The sequence below is a fragment of the Anas platyrhynchos genome, chromosome 1, assembly GCF_047663525.1.
Source record: "Anas platyrhynchos isolate ZD024472 breed Pekin duck chromosome 1, IASCAAS_PekinDuck_T2T, whole genome shotgun sequence".
NCBI lineage: Eukaryota > Metazoa > Chordata > Aves > Anseriformes > Anatidae > Anas > Anas platyrhynchos.
Window position 1 is genome coordinate 131,717,910 of NC_092587.1, and position 20,423 is coordinate 131,738,332.

Sequence of the window (20,423 nt, forward strand, 5' to 3'; positions counted from 1 at the left end):
TGAGATATGAAATTAATCTTTTCAATGGCCCCAAGTGACTGCCCTGAGAAATTCAGGCCATTACACAACTGCTAGACTTTCCACCAACTTACTTCAGACAGAAAAGATGCCATCAGTATGCGCAGCATTATGGTTTCTGTGGGTTTCTGTCTCAGCTATACTAAAATCCTTCAAAGGAATCAACACGGGGAAGAACTACCCAAGCAATACATCCTTTTTTTTGTTTTGTTTCCTCACCACAAAACCTCTTAAAAGAGCCACACGATAAAGGACTGTGTTGCTTAAAGTCACTGCAGATAAGGTAATATACACAGGGGAAAAAACCCACACACCAACAAGCAATAAAGACAGACCAGAGGCAAGCAACGGTGAGCCTACCAGAGATCTTTATGGCATGTTAAACCACACTCTGAAAACAGCAGTTTGGTGATCAGCACCAAACAAGTAAACAAAACTTCTGTAATTATGGGCATTATTCCCCTTCGCACTTGCACACAGCGGTACTGTGCCAATCCCCTGTGCTATCAGCATCTGAAAGTTGCACGCAGTTCTTGTCATCCCACCCAAGCAAGAACCCATGAGAATTCAGAAACGTATGGGAGAAGGATGAGAGCCTGCTCAGGGGTACTGACTGGTGTTTACATGAAGAGAATTTAACTGGGACAAAGATCTGAGCTTAGGAAAGATGTGGAGAGAAATATTAGACACCCAGTCCATAACACAGCAATCTGTAGACACACCATTATGAATACACAGGCTGGAGATGGCCAGCTATTTTTCAGAAATAGAGTGTTTTAACAGGCAGCTGTGTAAAATAGTACCTTTTCCTTAAAAGCAGTTATTAATCACATTGCTAGAGGATAGTGTGAAAGCTTAAAAATAGTCAGGTGAAAATAATACTGAGCAGTCAGTCCCACCATGAGTGTGACTGGTAATTGACTTCTAAGCACAAACGATTCAGACAGCCCCAACTTGCTATTCAAAGAATGCATCAGAAGGATGGGAAATAATTGAAAAAAGAAATTACAGCATACTTCACCTGCTTCTTAGAGCCATGGCTCAATTGTTAGCTACCAGCTACTTGCAAAAACAGGAAACCAGGTTCAGCAGACTTTGTCCTTACTCACTGTGGCTGTCCTCACATTCCCAGATACAGCAGATAGGACTGCCCAGACAATGTTCGGGTCTCATGATGCTGAGGAGGAAGGCAGGGGGAAGGAATGAGGAAATCCACCCGTAAAACAAAGAGCACGTGAAACTGGAAATACAGTAGCTACTGTAAAATGCATAATGCTAGCAAGCCGGGACTAGCATTTTTCTTTCATTATTATCTGAGAGTCAAGGATACTGGTAACAATTGCAGGTAAGGCATTTTTAGAGAGAGGTGCAAGTTCACGCTGTCTCTAGGCAATACTGTGGTAATTAGGAGTAACAGATGTTGTTTGCTCTCGCAGGCAACAGTGCTTCAAAACAGCATGCTCAGGAACAGCGCTGGGAGAGTGCATCTCTAAAGCGGGTAGGCACAGAATGGCTACCCCAGAGCTAAGAGCCACAAAAGCAGAGCTCTGACTCTAGAGAGGAAGACATTTATGGACGTATACAGGTGCATCCACTCATAAAGGAAAAGAGACATGGCAATATATTTTATTCTGTAAAAAGCCTTCAACTGTATGGTGTATCATTTAGCCTGCAAGACTCAAGGCAACGTGGTACATGGAGCGTTAAGACTATTTTGAGCTTATTTAAATGCCAAAGTTTAACAGAAGCTTTTGAAAAATGCAAGGGACTGATACGGATCTGTATCATCATTTATAATATTTATTAAAATGAAATGTTACTGAGTTGAAAATGTAGCTAGTTTATCAGGCTCCCTCGGTTTGGACCAGCCAGTAGATGAATCACTGTCAGGAAAGCCTCCTGACAGAGGCTCATTACTGACAGATTCACCAGTGACACCAGTAATTATTTATAAAGTAAAAGAATTTAGGCTAAGAGTTTTAAATCTGCACAAGGAAATAGCAGCTCCAATCCCTAACTAAGGCTAGCAAATCCTGTTTTTACAAAAGCTCACAACACCAACACCAAATCATGACCAAGTAAAATTCTTCCAGTTGCATTAATTTATGACTAAGCAAAAACAGTTCACATAAATTTTCTTCTCATTTGCAGTGACTTCATAAAACAAACCAAAATCTGTCTGGACAATACAATTGAAATTGGTGTTTTCGTAAGTTTTCCAGAGTTACAACTCTTTATTCCCATCTTGCCCAGCACGATACGTACTCTTAGCCCTGAAAATAAAGGTTCTCTCACAATGTCTGAGATTTAAATTAAATAAATAAATAAATAAACCAGAAGCTGCTCTCTGAGAACACACTTTTTTCTGCAACAGTCAAAAAAAAATTACAGGGATACAGTTACAGGGACTGCAACAAACCAAGAAAAAATATGCCTAGTCTTTGATGGAAATCTTTGACTGGCAGGACCAAGATGTTTTCCTCATCAGTGGGATGCCCAATATACCATTACGGTTCGTGACCTGCACATTAAGAGCTTATCACATTTGCAAATCTATTTGCCACATTTATTTCCTGCAGATCTTTCCCTCTGAAACTACAAAGCAACAAGAAACAATGCCTTGATACATCTCCCATGCTGAAAGAGTCACAAAACTGACTCCAGCCAGGTTATGACAAAGCGACCATACATCAGCATGACATAGGCTCCCTCGGGAAGTTTTCCTTGTGAGAATTACAAGCACACAACTGATAGAGCCACTGAGATAAAATGCTGCTATTGTGATCTGGCTTTTGTAGTTACCTCCAGCGCCCTTGCACACCCTCGCAGGTCTCCACCTCCCAGCAAGTCCTGGGACTGTCTCAAAGCATGGAATACCAAACCCCACAGCCATGTGGTGAGCACTTCAAACACGACAGCACAAGTTCTTACCCTCAAGAAGTTAAACATTCATAAAACTTCAGGAAGTTTGCTATTGCATTCTTCAAGCAACTTCAAGTGTTGGTCGGGCAGACCGAGAAGCAGATTCCTTAGAAGTACTGGGAAGATGGTACTGAATTCTCCTTCTCAGAAGCAGCAGCTGAAGTTTCTTGCCACCACTGCTTCTGGTACTGCTCAGACTACATCTGAAGAAATTTACACTTCTGACTTCAAAATACATGTTAAGGGAACAAAGCACTTCCACTTTGCAAGCACTTCTTTAGTTTTCCAAGTGAAGCTTACAGACTCCAGAGCATATTGTTCAAAGCAAGTCAAAGTGGACAACCTTAAACTTTATTCCTTCTGTTGATTTTATGATCAACACAGGCTATCTATAAGGGTGGAAGAGCTACATCTTCTTTTGCTACAGGGAAGCAGATATCAAATCACAAGGGAACGTGTAGCGCATCTAGTCATTTTATTGCTAGATCCCCATCTTTAAGAACAGTATGCCTTATGCTGTGAGGTTACTTACCACATGTTTCTTATGAAAACAGGGAGCCACCACTAGCAGAGACACTCACTAGTTGCAAAAGGCTGCAAGTAGTTGCACAAGGGCCCAAATCCATAACCAAGTCTGTCGTTTACATCATTAGTGTCTGTAATGAAATTCTCACAGGTGGATCAACACGTGCTGGCTCAATGAATGTTACCCCGTCACAGAGTGCTCCCACACATTTTTAGTACACTTAAGTGACAGTAGCCATCCAGTCTTATGCAAGTAGCTGCTCTGTTCATCTATATTAAGTAGAGGGTTCTAGATGTATTTTTCTGCTTAGAATATATACTGCTGGAAGAAAAGATGGACACTGCTTGACACTAAGTGCACACGAACCAGAAGAACCAGCGCTAGTTTTCCATAAAAATGCTTTATTTCTACTATACAATTCCCTAAGCAGTGTTTACTTAGCTCACCTTTGAGCAATACACAGTATGTTGCTGTACTGGCATTAAGTCCGCCTCAAATATTTCTTTCTACTTCCATGTCACTACTTGCAGCATCTTCGTGGTTGAACTGTCTGCCAACTTGCTTCAAGGAGTAAGACGAAGCTGCTCTACAGGTGAAAAAAGAATTGGTGGCAGTTCAACCCATACCAGCTTATTCTTTCACACCCTGGTCCATTGCTTTCGGCGTGCAGTGAAGATTTCCAACTCTTCCAAGGAGCACAAGCAGATAAATCAGTAACAACACCACAGAAAAAAATCTTGTGGCTGACTGAGATCTTTCAGACAGATTTCATTTGGCTCAACATCCAGCAAAAAAAAAAAAAACTCAGCATCTTTTTAGGCATTTGTTCTTCAAAGGGAATTTATATTGCTAATTTTCTAGAATCTGGAAATAATCTGAACTCAAAAGCAGAAATGAAATGACTGACAGGCACGATGACGTGGGTGTGCATCAGCAGAATCTAGCAAAACCATAGGCCTCTGTTGACAGGGGTAGTGTCTTGGAATAGTCACTGAGGTTTGCTGTACCTTAGCACCAAAGAATTTTGAACACATTCCTACCTAATGCATAGCACAGCTTTTGTGTTCATTAAAAACAGGGCACGATTCAGATATACTTACACGTCATTAGGGACAGAATGCCCAACTCCACAAGAAGGAATCAATACCACTGCACAATAATGAGAAAACTAAAGAATCCAAATTATTAAATATGATTTTTATATTATTAAATATTATTTTCAACCCTAAATATTGTAAGCTTTTATTTTCACTGTTAAGAAGGGCTCTTTGAAACAAGAATGAGAAGATTTAAGAGCTTTCAACACTTCAGAGAAAAAAATACAAAGAAAGCTTTACCTCCAAACACTAACATGATGCTAAATAACAAGGTTAAAAACTACTGGAACAAGCTGAAAAAAAAAACAAAAAACAAAAACAGACATACGGAAATGTTATATAAAGACAGGACATTAAGTAGAATCACTTACTTACAGCTTATACTCAAGTAATCTCAGTGATACTTCCAGAACTACTGAAGAAATCGTAGTCCTTTAAAAAAAGAGAATTGGAGTAACACAGAATGACTGAAGAAATTCACAGCTCTACCCACTCTACTCTCAAAGGTCTTCAGAAGTTTAACTGATGAATGAAAATACCGTACAATTTTAGAGTATGATCTGATTTCATATCTTATATAAACAATCTTATAACCATGGAAAACCAGGGATTACAAAGCTGTGTTTAACTACCAACAAAGCCACATATTTTCATTTGAGTATCCTGCAAACATGATTCAATGCAATACAAAACAAAACCCATTCCTTCCTGTACTTAACCTGAATGGTATCAGTCAGGTTTCGCTGTTCAGTTCCTCTATGACTAAGCAATGGATTTTATAGATTACAGATCCTAGGTTTTGCAAGCTTTCACTCTATCATCAAGCAACTTGATGGATTTGGCTTTAGAATCCCAATGTCCATGCCTGTTTGTTTCAGACAAAATATCAAAAGGGTCTATTACAATATGATCACAATATGACTTAATTTCTGATCTGCTTTCCTCCAGGTATGCTTACCGCATCCAATAACTAGTTTTACATGAAGCACGTACCTTTCCAACAAGGAAGAAGCAAAAGCAAGAAACGTTAAGCAATATGGAAAATAATAAGCTTGCCTTGGAACTTTGCTCTTAATGTTAACAGCTATTATTTCAGACTTTGCATGTTTTCTAGATTAAAAATCTACTGAATGTTTTGTTTCAAATTCTTTCAGCAAGATACATTCTGTCAGTTTTCAAGTAACTGTTACGCCTCTTTCCAGGACCTTGCTGAATTTTCAATGTCCTCTTAATTAACTGGAATTCTGTCTCAACAGTCAGAGCAACAAGCTACAGAAGTTAAAAAAACAACCTTCTATTTACAGTGACTGTACCCATGTTTATAAAACCCAACACAACGCTGTCCCTATTCCCAACAGCACTGCACCATAAACTTCAGGCGGCTGCTTATTAAAATCTTAAACTCTGCTTTTTTCCATCATCAGAGTTTTGGTCAGTTCAGGAAATGGATCTGTGAACTTAAAGCAGATAAAGACAAAACATATTTGAAACTGTTACCTATATATGTATATTTTTTTAGCTCAAAAACAAAACACTGGAATGTGTTAGAGGTCATAAGGTGTTCCTGCTTTCCTTCCAAAACTGCAAGCTTTGAGTAGAAAGCGTGCAAGAATGGAAAATTCCTTTTGCTGTTAGTGTATGTTAAAGCCAGTTCTGCTTTTCAAAATGTGCAGCTACTTCATCATTCTCCTTCAGCCTCAACTTAGAGACTAATAGGAAAGAGAAATAACTCACAGAATATCCCTAAAAAGAGACAATCCTCTTGTGCTTTGCTACAATTCAATCACCATTTGAACATCTCCCATCAAACACTATAAAATGTCCACTAACCTCACCAGATGCTATTTTCTTCAAAAGTAAAGTTAGATGAGACAGCTTACTTGCATGAGTCACAGCAGTAGAGAAAACTGATGTGCTCTGTTGCATACCAATAGTCAGGCTACTTTTCCAGGTCACAGTCTGTGTCCCCTGGCTTCAAATTCAAAAAGCAGACTGATTAATTTCAAATACAAGTATATATATATAAAAAAAATCACTGTTATTCCTCCAAGTTCTTGACTAGCTCTTCATTGTACTATAAATTTCAATACAAACAAGTGTAGACATCTTTTTGTTGCTCTTATTTCCATACTATGTCCTTCTAATAAAATAGTAACCTAAGCCACAATTTGACAAAAAATCAACTTATGTCCTCATCTTACTCCCAGATCCATTTCTCTAATCACAGGCAGTATTAGCCACTTTACTAATCAAACACTTCCCATTGTGAGATTATATTTTCTTTCAGTGGTTGAGGAATTTGCCATACTTTAATTAGTTAGGGCAGAAACTCCATTCCACACATCAGCCTCAAACCCTCAGTTTTGTTAAGTTTAAACTGCAATGGTTTGCCAAGTTCCAAGAAACAAATGAAGAAGTAAAATGAATAAATGTTTATGTTAAAAAGCAAAACTGGTAATTAAAAAAAACTAAAGACCCCTGTTTCAATAAAAGGAGTATATTTGACAGCACCCAGGATGTGCACACACATATATGCTTTATGTTGCTTGAATTAAACAACTCTGAAAGTGCACAACTACTGGAAGATTTAATCAAGAACAAGTCCTAGGGATATCCTCCCTGCTAACCGTTTTGTAGGCTTGGGGCTTTAAGCAGATGGGTGTCAAGGAAAAAGGACAGAGGCCATGTAGGCCAAATTGCGAATGGCTGACAAAGGTAAAAAAGACATGGAGCTAGGGATAAAAATAGCATGGCAAGGGAAACTGCTAAAGAAAGACTGCCTGTTCAATCAAGTGCAGAACAATGGTCAGATGAGAACAAGGGAAAGAGACTCCTAGGTAAGAAAGAGATAAAACTGGAATAGATTAAAGGAAATTCAGAAAAAAATAGGACCAAGCACTGGAAAGAAGCAGGATCTACAACATGCTCCCTCCACAACCTGGAGTTCTTGAATCCAAACATAAACACCTCATTCTGGTGGGCAAGGTACCCCAGTCCTCCTCTAGTGTTATTCCCCCCAACAGGAATACAACAACCTGTGGTTGCTCCTACTAGTTTGGAAAACTGCAGTTTGGGTGATAAAGTCACATGGATTCCAGCAGGATGCCACGTCTTTCATCTTCTCTCAGGAATAAGGAAAAGCAAATAACCACACAAAACTCATCAGGGGAATATCAAATTTGCAGCACAATTCTCTACAGAATGATCTGAGAGTTAAGTAATGAAGAGCTACATGTACAAGCCTAGCCCACCCTCCTCACAAGCACATGGTGTAACGTTGCAAACCTCATGGCCAAACAGTACATTTTCTCCTCCCTCTCACTGATGTAGGGCAAAAGAGAAGTACAGTCCAGTGCCTGAAGCCTGTAACTTGTTTTGGGTGGGCTGTTTTTGTTGTTGTTTTAGGAGGGGGGGGGGGGGGGGTGGTGGAAGGGAACTGATTTTCAAGACACTGACTTCAATTGCAGATGCTTTAAAAGGCCGAAGGCAGTCTCACCATTACCAGTGAAATGTATCCCTGAAGAATTTTCCTTGAAATGTTTTGCAACAATCCACATCTAGATGCAGCCTTCCAAGAAGAATTTAAGTTAGGGCTGGAACTGATACAAAAAAGTTCAACAAGTCAGAAATCTAAAAGAAAACTTTTCAGCCTTTTCAGTCTAAACCCATTTATCTAATCAGTACTCCCTAGGGTTAAGTGTTACGAATAGGTAAAACATATATATATTTTTATACATATATCAAAACAAGCTGCATAAGGAGGTCCTCACAGAACCTTCTCCAGACCTTAAATAGAAGAGTGATTATTCTTTGATAAACAGAGTGATAATACTTATGATAAATAGAAGTAAAAGTGACTGAAAACTGCAGTTGGCACCGATCAAATATGCCATAAAATTCCATGCATTTAGACAAAATGTGAAGTGTCATTACTTAATTCAGTGTTCATTTAGTGAACGTATTCTCCTCAATGTTCGTATTTGAGGTATTCTTTGCAGTCAAAAAAGCAAAAATTTTTCTTCTTAGTAGGATCTTATTAGCAGTGTCCGTTTTGTCTTCAGAAGATGGTTGGATGCATTTTTTTTGAAATTATGAAATGAAGATCTGGATTCGGATTGCTCCCTCATGAAAATTCAGGAGTTGTAACTGCTGATCTCCTATTTTCTCAAATTGCTTCCATACTTCAAATTAATTTTCCCTGCAAGGCAGCCGGACTACAGTCTGTAAGTCACTGCTGGGTGTGTGACTGTATACCACGACGTTGCCACTCCCTGCTGCTCATCTCCACTCCCACTAATCGGTTAATTAAATTGCTCATGCAACATTTCACCAGTCATTTTCCACCAAAATAAACTAGGTTGCTAAAGACCTACTGCTTGCAGCACTGGATTTAGGATGGAAAGTCTATGCTAGCCCGACACCTGTAGTGTTGGGGTGTGGCGGGGTAATTGTACCAGCCACTGATACAACATACTGGAGCAACCAGTAACCTCCAATTAGTGCCAGTGATGTGCAGGTGAGGAAACTACATTTTTAAGTTTGGCTGCAGTGGGAACAAAACATGCTCCCTTCATTCTGCTGAAACTTCTATCCTATGCTGTCATCTTAGAAGACGATGGTGAACCATAAATTCACTACCAGTCTTCCAGCCACTGACACTACATTTCTGTGAAGGAATTGTGCCTAGGTCATTTCTTGTAAAGAGAGAAGGTCTCATAGGTGAACTGGTAATTACTGTGGCAACAAGGGGTAGTGGAAACTACCCCTTGGTTTGTTCAGCCCCGAGCAGAGCAGGCTGAGGGGAGGCCTCATGGCGGCCTGCAGCTCCCTCACGAGGGGAGCGGGGAGCGGAGGGGCAGGCGCTGAGCTCTGCTCTCTGGGGACAGTGACAGGACCCGAGGGAACGGCATGGAGCTGGGACAGGGGAGGGTCAGGCTGGGGGTTAGGGAAAGGGTCTGCACCCAAAGGGTGGTTGGGCACTGGAACAGGCTCCCTGGAGCAGCGGTCACAGCACTGAGAGCACTGGAGTTCAAGAAGCATTTGGACACCGTTCTCAGACACAGGGTTTGATTTTCAGGTGGTCCTGTGTGGAGCCAGGAGTTGGACTTGACAATCCTTGTCGGTCTCTTCCAACTCAGGACATGCTGTAATTCCATGATCCATCATAAATGGAAGGAAATTCAAGTGGTCAGCAAGGACATGTGTTTTGGCTATAAAATCTATTTCCTTAGGAAGCTTTATTGCTAACAAATGTTTCAAATCTCACAGATTCAAATGTCAGGTTGACCTTTCAAATAAGAAGTCTACATTAGTTGTTTTGTTTCGTTTTTTTTTTTTCTTTTACTCAGCACTCAAGTGCTGACAACCCATCTGGCTCTATTAATCTCTTTTAATTTTCTGAGGCACTGAGAGCGTCTGCACACTTTAGGTAGGTAGTAGGGCTTAATTTTATGAAAAGACATCCAATTGTGCATTTCCACTCATAATTTAGGAAAAATGCTGGAGATAGACAAGCATGAACCATCATTTTCTAATATGAAAAAGGATTTACTCCTGAGTGAATTGCACAATTATATAGCCTTTTAAGACATACTCCCTCACGTTTTCCATATATTTGGGCTTATAGTCTTTTTAGTAAAGCAACAAAGTGTTTGCCACCACAGTATTTCAGCACTTCGATATCACGTCTGTTTCACAAGAAACAGAAACTTATGAACATAAGGAAATAACGTTTTTCCTAGACAACACCTGAGACTGAAGCAAAGATGTCATACAATTGTGTACAGCACACAACTTGTGGCAAAACAGGCAATTCATTTAGTAAATCTCCCAATTTCCAACATTTTCAGTTTCTCCCTTGCTTCTCACAGGGTTCTGTGTTAAAGCTTTCTAAGTTCAGACTCATCATCTGCTTCACAAAACCGAAACAGCACCAAAGCCACATGTCTCTCCACCCTCACATTTTAATCACATTTGACATAATAGGTCATGTCTACGCTGTTTTTTAAGATGAGGATTTCCTTAATCAGCCAGAAGACATTCAGTTGAGCAACAGAAGTCTTGCCTTGCACCCCTCCCTAACATCAGATTGAGCAATCAGAGAAACTCCTCAGGTCTCCCAGGTGTCAGGAAATGCACAGCCCTCCTCCCTGCTCAGGACAGCAACCTCCCCCAGCAGTCAGGAAAAACAAGATGTTTCCAGAAGGTAGCCTGTAGAAACAAAATTTATTTTGCTAATAAAATCAATGTAGTCTAAATTTTACAAGCAGAGGAGCAAGTTGTTGGGTTTTACTTTTATAAAACGGGAAAAGGAAAAAAGTAGGAAAAACAAAAATTCTTGCACACGCTAAAAATACATAGTTTAAGGCAGGAGGGAAAGTTTACTCTACACTTTAAATTCTGCCCTCACAGTTTAGGGGAAAATAGAAATAACTTTATGGCATTAGAGCTGCATTTAAGAGAATTCAGAATATATCTGACATCTTCTAGCCTCATAAAAAGACACTGTTTCTTAATTTTACAGAAGCCTTACTATTTCAATATAAAGGCACTTCAGCAAGCATTGTCATGTAAAAAACAGATTACAAATTGTTTAATAGCTCCTAATTATGGAAGTGTATGTTTCTCTTAAATCTTGACAAAACTATTATAAACATTAACTACATTTAACAGATGCATAAAGCTAAGTTTTCTCTGTTAAGATGATAACATTCTTTCCACATATAAACACCCAACAAAACACTACCTTATGTCAACACAGTATGTTTACATCTTTCTTCCACGTAAATTAATGACTGTGAAAGGAATGTTTTGCTATTCCATAAAAAAAAGCAACTGAAAACATCTCATAAGAAAATCTAATGTGCTCCTTTCTTCCAGATCAACAAAATGTGTATATATAGAGGAAAGAAAATAATTTACATACTATAATGATTTCATTCTACCGAATCCAAATAGTTATGAGGAGTTGGGGTATTGGTTGCATCAGACATCAGCCAGTTAGACACCCACAAACTCGTTTTTGCATCTAATTTGTTTAAGAAAATTAACACACTGATGACTAACTGATACTGTGTAGGATGTGTTTCGCTTCCTTTACTACGAGATCATGTTTCTATGATACTATCCTAAATGATTAGTGCTTTTACTAAAAAAATATGCAGCTTCCAAATACTGTTACCCCCAGCAGTATTATTTTTTTCTAAAGTATTCATTGAACTAAGTTTTGTTGGAAGTTTTCACAGCAAGTATAACAAAGTATGTTTGATCTCAAGAGACAGAAAGAATCCAAAATACTCTGGTTTTCATAGCTTTGTGAAGGGATTTTTAGAACATTTATCTGCTTTACTGAAGAGAAAAAGTATGGAAGCTACCATTTTTAGGACAACTGTAAGTACCTATTCTTCAATTTCAAACAAATTTATCTTAATCCCGTGTTCCCCATTGACGGATCTCTACTTTAGCTACTGAAACTTCAGTGCAAGTCCATTACAAACAGAATATAATGGATGCACTGAGAATTTACTTAAAACAAAATCCAGAGCCTTTTCTTCTAAGCTGCGCTAATATTTAGATACCTTTCCACTAAAAAAGCATAAAGTTCACAAATTTCCATTAAAAAAGGTTATCACAGAATCATCTAGGTTGGAAGAGACCTCCAAGATCACTGAGTCCAACCTCTGACCTAACACTAACCAGTCCTCCACTAAACCATATCGCTGAGCTCTACATCTAAACGTCTTTTAAAGACCTCCAGGGATGGTGACTCAACCACTTCCCTGGGCAGCCTGTTCCAATGCCTCACAACCCTCTTGGTATTATGCTACAGTGTTATGCTACACTTTAAACAAGACCAAATGGAATACCATCTTACACATGATCAAGAGCACTCTCACAATCTCTTCCAAACTGATCAGAGATAACCACCTCTCTATTATTACCATAACACTAAATACCCCATTGTTCTGGATGACACACACGGCAAGGACTAAACCCCTATGTAGACAAACAACTCAAAACTCTTTGTACAGTAATAGTCTAAATTTCAGAAACAAGGTCAGCAGAATAACTACGAGCCCAGAGCAAGGAAAGTATCAGAATTAAGGCTACCTACATCCACAACGAAGACCCTTCCTTCATCATGATCCATCTCACCCAGTTAGAAAAAATAACTGCAGGGAGGGATGGAACTGCCCTGTCACTACCCAAAGGGATATAGCCTCTCAAGCACTGCAGCAGAGATCCCTGCATTTTCCCCACTTCCAACTTGCAGTCACTATTTTTCTGTACTTTGTACTGCTCTCCGTCCTTTGGAACACTCACTCATTACGTACAATTCCTTAGAAACTTGGTATGTAAGAAACACAACAACATATTTCCTAACCCATATATCAAGGATGATGGATGTGGGTAAATAAGTAGAAGAATTCAAACAGTCCAAAGAATTTAATAATTTAGAAACTGAGAGAAAGATTTAACGGAGGAGAAAACTGGCCTGGTGGCAGAGGGAAAGTCCCCCTTTGGAGAGGGAGTGAGGCAAAAGTACGGAAACACAGGACATGAACCCTTCCTCTCAGTGCCAACACTATCATGCCTTTCCCCAAAATCTTTAAAGCATTCAGTCAATTTTGCTGTTTCGCCAGGGTTCAGAAGAACTTGGAAATAACCACCTCTGTTCTACTGTCAAACGCTCCCCTCCATGTGTTTCTGCTTTAAGATCCAACCTCAGAATTGTGTCCCTGACAAAAGCTATCTAGTTTCTTAAAGCAGTAATTAGTTGCATTTCCAGCATTTACCAAACAGCTGGCTCAATCTCTTCTGGGGAGCTGGGCACCCCACAGCGACCCTCAGGTACCTGCAAAAGGCCAGTGAAAAGATCCCCCAACAACTTGTTAACGCTGCAGAAACCATTCTCTTATCTTCCCAACCTGACCTGTGCTTACCACAATGCTCTGAATTGCTTAGAGACTGAATACTGATACTGCATTAACTCCCAGGGTGGGAGCCAGGGGAAAGAAACTCTCTCCTACCTTCACAAGCGTCATTGTCCTTGGTAGCTTACGATTCTCTCCCGATTAGCTTGATAAATCAGACTGAAAAGCTACATCCCTGTCATGTTCAGAAACACAGTACAATCAGAGAAGAAGTTTTCCAACAATTTTGGGCATAGCTCCACACACAGCAAATACAGAGACAATAATCTTGCTTGAGTGTCTGTCATCTTACTACAGGTTCCTAAGTAGGCATCCAGGTACGCACTGAAGAAGCACACGTTTCCTCTGCTCACACGGCTGACAGCAAATGACAGACACCTTCAGAAAGCAATCTGAGCACATAAGTCATGTTTAATTTAAACACTACAAGTCATTTTCCAAAGATACCTACTTCTCCTAAAAATCCATCTTAAGTCTTGGAGAACTCCACCAGAAATGTGCTGTTTAGCAAAGCATACCATAAATAAAGGACAGAAACACTTTCTACGAGTACAGTAAGCTGATTTTAAGAAACTTACTTAAAATCTTCTTAACTTACTTAAAATCTTCCAGTTTTTAATTTAAAAACTGGTTCAAAATTTCTGGTAGTTTCCTACCGTGGAATGAAGTAGTAAGAAATTCAACAAACCTTAAATTACATCTCACTCTGATTTGACTGTATTTGTAGAGTTACAAAAAATAAACGATTTAGACTACTAGTATCTACCACCAGAGTGGCAATGCTATTTATTTCCAAAACAAAAAAGCTTTTTCAAAATAGCATTATATGTCCGGTGTTTAACCTTTAAGAAACTAAAAATATTGTCCTGTGTGGAATTAGAGAGCTTTCTGTTTCTTACCCTAAGAAAAAAAAAAAAAAAAAAAGTGGAAAAAAAAAAAGAAAGGTTTCCTAAGTTATGGAGAGAGGCATCAGTATTTTTCCTTACAGATGCATACAAAAATCTCCAGTTGACCTCATGTCAAATAGGCTCAAAACACTGGCAACAGAAAGCAATTCTGCACAGATTAAGCGGGTCAAATCTCAACATAAGTGTGTTGTTTTTTACTTTACCTCTCCTGGGAAACTTCACGCACGGTGTCACTTAAATGTACAGCAAGCAAAAATTCTGCTGAATGTCTGGGACCTGCCTCAAACTTGTGTAGCAAAATGACCCACAGAACTAGATGTACATATGTATTAAGTATTCTCTGTAGAGATTACAGATGTGTAAGAAGACTAAACACAAACAGCTTTCCTGGAGAAAAACAAATGCACAGGTACGTGATGTAATATTGGCTTAGTTACTACTACACGGTTGTTTCCTCTAATCTATTCACGAGTAGGTTTCACTTCCCATTTACCTTGCTCTTTCCACACTCCCATACTTTAAATATTCATTAAGCAGAAGAACACACAATGAATTGAGCTCTACTGGAAAAAAACAAACAAACAAACAAACATACATACACAGTCTATTGAGTAAAACATATGCACAACCACCACACAAACCCACATTGTTTTTTCCTCTTAAAAAAATAACAAACAAAACCAAACATGATGGATAACTAGGTAATAAATGGCATTACTGGCAATCCGCTGACAACAGCGAGCTATAACTAGAGGTCTCTTGCTGGTCTTTTATTTTTATGCTAATGTCTACCATAGCATCCAAAATTCATACTGAAAAGTAGCAGCAGACACTAAAAACAAAAGAAGTTTAAACCGTAAATAGACCACATGAATAAACATTCAGATAGGCAGCTCTGCAGCCTAACTCCTATTGCAATAACTGTTCTCACAAACCCACTGATTCTTCTGCCAGACTCAACAGACGTGAATGTTTTTGTTTATGTTCATTTTTAACTAGAAAATTGCGATGGATTTGACAGCTTCTGCCTAAGTAGCTAGAAGTGGGAAAAGCAGAGGAGAGAGGAGCAATTTGGAAGCAGCCAGTACAGCCAAAAGTGTGCTTGCTGCACGGAAGCTTCTCAGGTCTGCTTTGAAAGGAAGCATCCTGACTGTTTTTTGTCCTGACAGGTAAACGTAAAGGAAAACTGCAGTTTCAGTACTGCAAGCACAGCAACCATTTCTTAAACAACGCTCCCACACTGCTGTCTTCTACGTTTGTAACTGAACTGACTTGAAGCTCTGCAAGTCACAGCCTTTTAACTCATCCTCTCATTTCAAGCTGTTGCACAGTTTGCAGACCACATCTCACAACATCCAAGATAGCCTTGAGATGGAGCTTCCAATACCAGTGCCACTTCAGCTGTTGATGCTCTCACCAAGACAAACCTCCCTGAGCTTCAGCCTTCCAAAGCTGGGCCACTCGGAGCACACAGGAGCACGGAGGGCACCGTGCTGCCAGCAAGTGAAGTAAGAGCAGAGCTCACCTCTCTCAACAGCCGCTGAAGTGCTAAAAGGGACACAACACTCAAACACGAAGAGTTTCTGTGATGTTGAAAAAAGCACCAAACTGCTAAGGACAAAGAAAAGGGATAAATAGCAGCATGGTACTATTTTAATCCCCAAATATGCGTCTTGATATATAAGCATTTCCTGCAATTTCTCAGTTATCAAACTTAACGCAAAGAAAAGGCCCAATCTTTCTCAAAAGACAGACACCTCTTATCAGTTAAGAAACTGGACAGAGCTTTAAAAGGAAGCTTCACATGTGATTTGAAGCATTTTCTTTAATTGCTGGTTAAGATGTGTGTTCGAATCAGCCCATACAGCTGAGGAATTTTATTTGTTGCTGTTGATCACCAAGGGAATATGGGTAGAAAACAAAAATGATGAACACGTCTTCACATATTATCTTTTTAGACCTGAAGAAAGGAATGAAAATTTTGCAGGATATAGGGGACTAGATTAGAACTCTACTCCTCAGCCACAGTACAATGGCTCTTAATTTACCCATCAGCTCCTTACACAAATGACTGCATTTATGTGAAGAGGCCAGTAATTTCCAGGGATTACCACTAAATACTGGTTTTCTGGATACCAAACGTCACAGTCAAGTTTAAGAATTGTCTATGAGCAAACAGCTAACCTGAAGGAGACAACTGCTATTTAAATCAAAACTGGATGTTTTCTAATATATCTGCACACAGCACCACTGAAGCTCTCTCCCCTCCCATGCAGTACAATGCAAGCACTTGCTCTTAGTTTTATGCTTAAGGCCAAAGGGTAAGGAATTACTTAAATGAAAATAGTCATAATTTCACTCACTACTAAAATAAGAAATTGATACAAATCACATGGAGGAGTCCTGCGTCCAATTAAGAGAGTAGCATTCCAGTAGACAATTTAAATAATTATTAGGTTAAACAAACTCCCATTGACACCTAACCATAGGCAGGAACACGTTAGGAAAGTACAATGGAATTAAGAGAAATAAACAAGTCTGTCTGATAGTGCTGCTTCTTGAAAGACAGCACCTCCAGCTGGGGCATGAATTCAGCACTGATTCAGGAGACAAGAACTCTATCTGCTAAATCAACAACACGTCTTGCAACAGTCCAGGTTTCACTTGGAAATCTTGCCGAAATACCAGCCAAGCCCAGCCTTGATTAGCCTGCAGTGAGATCATAGCTCGAGGAGGTATGGCTGTAGGCCCTTGTAAAGCTGGTACTGAAGAGGAATTTATTCAAATGATACATCGTTCCTTCTTCAAATGCATGCACTGTACTTTTTCTTACTTTCTAGTGTAAGAAGGTTAATGCTGACTGCAGGACAGCTTCAGAGTTCTGAAGCCTATGGTTGGTACAGGAAGAGAAATGACTTTCTGTCCATCACCCATGATCAATGCTGTGATTGACACTACAAGTTGTGCATCCCAGATAAGGCTCATTTTAAAGTAAAAGTAATCAAGATAACGCAGGTATGGGAGGCTTTCACAAGACTCAGGGTTGAGCACCCTGACTTTTCATTTTCATTAGTTCCAGTAAGACCTTCCCATTCAGGGTTTGTTTCTTTAAAAAGACGAAGCAAAGTGAGATCCACGTCTTGTGAGACTTCTCATTAAACTCCTCAAAGTAGTCATCTCACCTTCTGCTGAAACACACGCATTGCTATAAAAAGCAAGTCCTTCCTTTCAAGACGCCAATTTAGGCATGAACAAGCTGCCTTCGGGCAACTTTTTGGAACGGTATCGCACACGCATGCAGAGATCACAAAAAATGTAAAGCCCTTTTAAAGGGACATGTAAAGAACAGTAAGCGACAAAACACTGAAAGATTATTTTTTTTCTGAAATACAAGCAACACCACTCGCATGTGGGTGGGGCGAGTTTTAGACCAGCTACGTTTAAAGCTCGAGCAAGCCATATCATGCACCGCTTTCTTCTGCGCCTCTGCAGCAACCACAGGAAGAGGCAAAATGGGAAGAGGCTTTCGGCTGGCAGGTGAATGCGATATTCTGCCTACCTGTCCCAGGACCTTCCCTCCGAGTCCCGTCTCGGTGTCGGGGAGCCAGGGAGCCTGCTCCCCGAGGGGCACGGCCTGTTAGCAGCAGCAGCGTGACTCCGGGCTGACCTCTCTCCGCGCCGCGCTGCCTGCGTGCGGCATTTTTGCTCCCGACATTCCAGTGGCTGCACACATGCTTATCTCCCTGCTGGGACTGAAAACATAGATTTTCTCCTGCTTAACCTGCCTCTCCCTCGGCTATTATTGGCAGGTTGGCGGATCAAAGGACGCTATTAGCTTGAAACCTAGTCAATTTAAACTAGAAATTCCCAAATCGGTTTTGCAGCTCTTCTTGCCCTGCTGCCCCCCGTGGTACTCGTTACAAAAACATTTCCCTTCCTGTTAGCAAGTGAAATGGCCACATGACCAGGGAAACTAACATCCAAGGAGTTTGCTGTGCAAAAATCGCTGCAAAATGCCCAGCACAAGTTTGTTCACTGATTTTTCAACTACAGTATTTTCTGGTGCTGCTTTTTACAGACAGTTCTGGTGGGCGTCCCATAGAGGGTAAAGACAGCAGGAAATATTTACACCACAGACTTCCCGACATTTACATAAAGGTGCAACTTTCTTCAAAGGCTGACCTTGCTTTAGAGATGGTGGTAGGCATGGAGACAGGCAGAGTTTCAGAAATCCCCCTTAAGTAGCTGCTATCTGAAACTCCATTCGCACCTTGTCACATTCCTCTCCTTAAAAAGCAGCACTCCACCTCATACATCTTCACTTCCCCAGTACAGCCCGGGACTTGATGAGACAGAGCTTAATACTCAGCTCACGCTCAAGCACAGTATGAATCCACAAAATAAGAGTTGTTCCATGGGTATTTTGAGATATTTTTGTGTCCAAAACAGCCACCAGTGTACCCAATAGGGGATGGAGCTTGCAATGGCAGGGGAGGGCATAGCAATGAACTGGTGTTCCCCTTCTCTGTGACAGCCCAGAAATCCACACTTTAACTCAGGAAGACTCAGGTTCAGGACTCTCTTCAGCCAAAAAGAGAGCAGCTTTACATCTCCACTGCAAGAAGGGACGTTTTTAATCACCTGGTACTAATTTATTCTTTCTAGTGGTTTTCCACCCCTAGAAGCTATACAGAAAAACAAAACACAACACACACCAAGATGGGTGAGCGAAACCCAGTGGAAGATTTTGCACTTAAAGAATTTGGAGTCTGGGGGATGCCAGTGATGCAAAGCTTCAGTCCAGTTTCAAAACTCCTCTTTGTACTTCCATCCAAAAACCACAAGTGAAAACGTACTCCAAAACCTTAGACCCAAGGACAGGATCCCAGCTGTACCTTAGTCCAAGATCACGAATGATGGACCCGAATTTCTCTTCCGCACAATGAAATGGTTTCAGGAGGTATCAAGGCTGTGGTTCCACATAACCATGCCTTGGGTAGCAGACCCACTTGAAAAGGTTCCCATTCCCAGACACTTCTTTACACCTACCACAGCCACATCCTCATGCCACAAATATTTAAAGCTTGTTACTTAATACCTAGGCAACAATATGAATAAGTACCCCTGAGCAGTAGCACTTGTTAGCCATTACCAGAATTGTGGAATTATTTGATTTGGCACTTGATAGCTACTAGATGCAGAGTAAGTAGCTCTTTTCTCCTTTCCTCACATGCTTCCAGTTTTTATACTCTGTAATTCAGGATACTGGTAAGAGGCCAACAGATGCACAGTCACTTTTCAGCATATGCATCTGTTGACATAGACTGTTGTATTTTGGAAAACAGCAGTAGGGAAGAGACCTAGAAAAAGCTGATCTAAAAAGACCTAACTTGGAGAGCCATCAGTAAAATATCACCAGGAGTGGAAGAATGGAACCAACTGGAAAGCCCTCACTGAAACAAGCTAAAAAGAAGTAAGAACAGAGTAATTCCTGCTGTGGGTAAAGCAGGACTGGCTGACCTCTGACACTCTTTATGTACTTCCAAAATGAGAACAAGCAGAATTCACCGGACCTGTAGGCCAAGCGCATATATTTCCTACAACTCTTGAGCAAAATGTTTTTCTAATGTGGATTTTTCTCAGTTCCACATGGATCCGTTTTAATGTGTTTTTGATTGCGCGACAAGAAAGCCCTCTTAACAAAACCCACCAGCTATTGGGACGGGGATCCTTGAGTCAAAACACACCCAGATGAAAAACGTTTCCCAGAAAACACGACGGATCATTTTAACTCATGCCCAATACACACAGCTTGGACCTGCGAGTATAAAAGGGCACTAAAAAACACCACGAAAAGCAGCGCATACCTACCCAGGAGCCCCCCTCTCCCGGTCGGTCTCTGGATTTGGTCACCATCCACAAGACCTTTTGTTCGGAGGGCTGGGATGCAGGAGGTCACCCTCGCTGCTCTGCTCGGGCAACAGCAGCAGAGGAAGCCCGGGGTCAGCACCGGGGGGCT

The 20,423-nt window shown here is 40.4% G+C and overlaps 1 protein-coding gene across 2 annotated transcripts in view; it reads right to left on the reverse strand.

Annotated features, from left to right (window-relative positions):
- The window catches only part of SHROOM2 (shroom family member 2), a 126,608-nt gene that overhangs the window by 105,497 nt on the left and 688 nt on the right, over nucleotides 1-20,423 (reverse strand). The gene's annotated exons all lie outside the window — the stretch shown is intronic.